The sequence below is a fragment of the Benincasa hispida genome, chromosome 5 (assembly GCF_027475165.1).
Source record: "Benincasa hispida cultivar pf3 chromosome 5, pf3_genome.v1.1, whole genome shotgun sequence".
In the NCBI taxonomy this organism is placed as follows: Eukaryota; Viridiplantae; Streptophyta; class Magnoliopsida; order Cucurbitales; family Cucurbitaceae; genus Benincasa; species Benincasa hispida.
In genome coordinates this window covers 13,307,800-13,313,051 of record NC_143482.1, presented here as the reverse complement: position 1 = coordinate 13,313,051, position 5,252 = coordinate 13,307,800, and the positions used below count along the sequence as shown (strand labels likewise).

The window sequence follows — 5,252 nt, the reverse complement described above, 5'->3', positions numbered from 1 at the left end:
AAAGAATTTGCAGACATAGCAAAATTTAGATCTAAGATACGAGTAATAGACTATATCGTTGATAAGAGTCGATTTATGGTAGAGTCTAATATATGCAATTCTTCAAAATGTTGTTATACACTTAATTATTAACCAAAAAAGTGTCACACATTACAATACCCTATTTTTAATAGGGTAGAAGGTTTAGATTCTCTATTGTGTAATGTAGAAGATAGGAAATTATTTTACACTTGATAGTTTTACATGTTTTTTTGTACAACATTATTGGTAGGCAAGAAGAAAGATTTGAAAATAAGAAAACAAGTGAAGTGAAGTGCAATGGAGGAGAAAATAAGAAAACAAGTGAAGTGCATTGTCAAAGTAGACAAACTGATTGTGACCATTGATGAGAATGGGCCAACATTATATGATATCAATACCATTATAGACTATGAACAGACTCTTTGGTGGGCTGCACTTGCTTTGTTGGTGGATGACTATGAACAGACTGTACATAAAGTTTTTTTGTCTTTCTGAAATGTTTAAACAATCTTCGATAAAAAGCATATGACAGCATTCATTATCACACTACAAAAGACACTTCATCGTGGGTTTGGAGAGATGTTATGCATTACAAAGCTACCAAAGAATGGAAATGATAGGTGTTTGTGTTATTATTGGAGCTTTTTTAGGGTTTTATTTGTTTGTGAGGAAACTCAATGAAATATGGTATTGGTTTAAGTTGGGAAGAAAAGTTTACAAATCTCTTCCTCCTGGTGACTTGGGATGGCCTTTTGTTGGCTCTTCATTGTCCTTTTACAAAGGATTTAGACTTAACGTGATCCATACTCTTTTATTCATACTCTTCTTTTAAGGTATTTCTTCATCTCTCTTTTTTCCCTCTTTTTTGAGTGAGAGACTCAGAAATTTTCATTTCATTCTAAAATAAATAATAGTGGTTCTCTTCTCAACGTTCTTTTTCTTTTATAATAGGTTAATTTTTTTTATACTTAATACTCCGTTTGTTAATCATTGAGTTTCTAAGTATTCATTTTTTGAAAAGTAAGCTTATATAATTAAAGACTACTTTTACCCATTTTTTAGTTTCTATGTTTACATCAACTTTATACTAATGGGAATCCATGGTTTTCTGAGTGATTTATGCCCTTCCTCTTCTTTTTTAATTAAGCACTGTTTTTTAGATCATAATATTTCTATTCCAAATATTTGGAGTAAAACAATGATCTACCAATATATTTTTACTACAATTATTATAGGACGAATGGTCGAAACTCTCCAATTTATGGAAGAGAGTGAGTGTCAATTATTGTGTTGAGTTATGTTCATTTTTGTCGTACGGTTCTTGAAATTTGGACTATAATTGTGGGTGTTATTCTTATGCAGAAATGGAAGAGCAGGAATGTATAAAAGTCACTTTTATGGAATGCCGACAATCATTGTAACAAATCCAGAGATATGTCGACGCATATACTTAGACGATGAAAGGTTGGAACCACATTATCCAAAGTGAGTGCAAATATTAGAAGGAAATGGTGATTTCTGAAAGATTGATCACAAAAGTAGATATAAAATAATGGCATCTCCTATGAATGGGTATGAGGTATTGACTAAATATGTGGATTTCATTGAGCAAATAGTGGAAAAGGGGTTGGAGGAATGGAGTAGCATGAGAAGAGAGCCAATTGAATTGTTGGATGAGATTGGAAGTCTATTTTTCAAAGTAATTTTACATATTTTCTTGGGGATTGATGAACTTGATGGTCAAACCGTGGCTGAGCTTCACACATTGTACAAAGAATTGGGTCTTGTAATTATGCCATTTTGCCTTATGACTTGCCTGGATTCACTTATCATCAAGCACTCAAGGTACTTTTTTTTTTGTTGTTAATCAAGGGCTATGTATAAATATCCCTAAATTTTGTACTATGCGTTAAAAGTTGAATTTTTAAAAATTTCAAAAATATTTTAAAACTTTCAAAAAGAGTTCAAAAAATATTCTTATCATTAAATTTGAAAAAGAAAATCGTTAATATTTTGTGTTTATTTTACCTCTCTATTTTTCATTTTTTTCCCTCTCTTATTCAATACCCTTTTTATTCAATGTTTGACATTTGATTATCTCAAAAGAAAAGATAAAATTGCTCACTTCAATTAAGGTATATAGATTATAACAAGAAAAAAAAATGTTTTACTTTTACTTTGGCTGCTAAGAAATTTGTGGAAAACTGCTAAGAAATATCTTTGGACTAAAATGTTTTAACAAGGTTGTACGTAGTTTTAACTTTTACTTCGGCCACTAAGAAATTTATGTAAGAATTGAACAAATAAGAATAGAAAAAAATGAGGATATCTATATGATTTGTTTTAAAATTGATTTTTTTTTATCTTAAGAAAACTTCAGACAAATTAATCACTATACTACCTTAAACTTTTTTTTAAAAGAAAATTGTAGAGTTATTTGACCCCTGTTCCTGTTTTTTAAACTTGTTTGAATTCAAAGGTATTTATAATACTTTTAAAAGTTCTAGAGAATTGTGATACCAAAATATAAAGTTTAAGGGATCAACCCATCTTCTTTTAAACAATTTAGAATAAAAGTCAAACTAATTTTTGGTTCTCGATTTAGTCTTGGATAGTATTTACATGATATTTTGTACAACATTATTGGTAGGCAAGAAGAAAGATACAAAATATCCTCCATTGTGTGATAGAGAAGAAAAGAAGAAGATTTGAAAATGAGGAAACAAGTGAAGTGCTAGACAAACAAGAATATATAAGCATTAGGGATGTTCATGGTTCGACTTAGTCCGATTCTGACCAAAACTAGTGACTAGACCGAATACCTAAGGTGTTTTAAGTAGAAAAAATTTAAGCTCCCTCAGTTTTAGTTAAAAGTCGAATCTATTGGTTTCTGTTCCAATCGTTTCGGTTCGGTTTTCAACTTATTTTCCTTTGTTTTGCCTATTGACTGTATTGAATCATACATGGGAGATGTTGAAAGAGATGGACACATTCAATGAAAAATACAGAGGGAGTAAGAGGAGCTTAAGGTTAAGAGATGAGGAGACGATTTTGAAGTCGTGTTTAAGCGTCATTGTCATTTTCTGGCCGGTGAATAAAATAAGCAAAGATAGGTAGCCCATGAGAAAGTGATCAGGTGGGCATAGGGGAGAGGGGTCAGTTTCAAAAAGTGAGAAAGAGGAAGAAAGATGGATGTTAAGGATTAAGATGGTTAACATAACAATCGGCAAAGTCAATAGCTAAGTCATTGCCAATATGCCACTGATGTGGATTCTCTTGGTTTTTCTCCAAGTATTTAAAAACTTTTTCTAGAAGATTTTCTTTTATGTTATACTGTATCCATTAGTGGTGCTCCACGTAGTCCTAGAATTCTTCTCCCTAATCAAATCATTCGTTTAATACATTCTTTTGTAACTATACATATTTGGCTTTATCCCTCTATTCCTGATTTTGTTTGTCGTCTCAACAAGATCATCTATGGCCTGAAACAAGCCCATTAGGCATGGACGATGAACTCAAGACATTTCTTCTTCACTGTCATTTTCAAGTTAGTAAGTTGGATACATCTCTCTTTTACTACAAAGAGAAGAGTTCAATTGTCTTATTACTTGTCTATGTTGATGATCTTATAATTACTGGAAATAATTCATCTCTAATTATACAATTCATTTCTTCTATGGATGCTAATCAAAGTATATCTCTAATCTGTTGTCCAGACTCAATCTTCAAAATGTAAGCCTTGTCCCTCACCAGCTGTTGTTGGAACTCACTTGTCCATAAACGACGGTATTTTACTTACAGATCCTTTTCCCTATCGGAGTATAATTGGAGCTCTATAATATTTCACTAACACTGGGCCTAATATTGCTTTTATTCAACAAATTGAGTCAATTCCTCAAGGCTTCTACAGATGTTCACTTACATGTTGTTAAAAGGATTCTATGGTACTTAAAGGGTACCATGAACTATGGCATATTAATTCAACCGAGTGACTCTATAAGTATCGCGACCCTTTTGGATGCTGATTGGGCTACCAATGTAGACGATAGGAAGTCGATTGCAAGCTACTGTATCTACTTAGGCACAACCCTCATCTTCTAGACTTCTCGAAAACAAGTCGTCGCTACTCGTTCAAGTACAGAGTCAAAATATCGAGCTCTTGCTGACTCCATAGCTGAAATTATTTGGGTGACACACCTGCTGATTGAAATTGGCTTTCCTTTGGTCGGGACTCCAGTTCTCTAGTGTGATAATCTTAGTATGGTTGTGCTTGTTGCGAATCTCATCTTTCATTCACGAAAAAGTATATTAAAATCGATGTCCACTATGTTCGTGATCAAGTGACAAAGGGGTATCTAGATGTTCGGTATGTTCCTTCATCTGAAAAAGTGGTTAATTGCTTTACAAAAACTCTCACCCATGTGTAATTCTCCTAGTCGTGTTCCCAACTCAGTTTAGTTTCACTATCCTCTTGTTTTAGGGAAATGTTAAGGATGAAGATGATCAACATAACAGTCAGCAACATCAGCAGCTGAGTCATTGCTAACATGTCGCTGACGTGGATTCTCTTGGTTTTTCTCCATATATTTAAAAATTACTTCAAGAAGATTTTCTTTCCTGCTATGCTGTATTCATTAGTGGTGCACTACGTAACCCTAGAATTCTTCTCCCTTCCCAAATCATTCGTTTAATTCATTATTTTGCAACAGTATATTATTTGACTTTATCCTTTGTTTTTTTGTGTGGAAAATCAGAGCTTCTGTGTGAAGAAACATCATTGAAAGAGGAAATTTCTCATACTCTGTTTCTTTCATCTCTTTCTCTATTTTCATTGAAAACGTAACTATGGAGAGATAGAGGGAAGGAGGGAGAGCTAATGGGTAGGGTAATGGCCAAGGTTTGAAGAAATTAAATCTAGGATTTCCTTGATTTGGGCTTTTGTGTTTTGTGGGCTTTTTAAGTGGACAGCTAATTTTACTAGGCTAGTTTTTTTTTTTTTAATAATTATTATAAAAATTTGGGTTGGTTTGGTTTACGAATTTTTTTTAAAGTAATGAACTATAAACCAAACCAATAGTCTCGATTTTTTGAAAAATTAAGAAAATAAAAATATATAAAAGTTGAACCAAATCAGTCGATTTTTCTCGATTTGGCTCGATTTCAATTCCATTTAGGTTTTGCACTCACTTAACAAACATAATGCAAAAGAATAATGAGAAAAGAAAAACATA

The 5,252-nt window shown here is 32.5% G+C and overlaps 1 pseudogene across 1 annotated transcript; it reads left to right on the top strand.

The window, feature by feature from the left end:
* Positions 1-521: 521 nt before the first annotated feature.
* On the top strand, positions 522-4,820 carry LOC120070030 (beta-amyrin 11-oxidase-like; annotated as a pseudogene). The gene is made up of 4 exons (XR_016529693.1): positions 522-854; positions 1,384-1,866; positions 2,672-4,387; positions 4,502-4,820. The product of XR_016529693.1 is annotated as a beta-amyrin 11-oxidase-like (transcript).
* Positions 4,821-5,252: the final 432 nt, after the last annotated feature.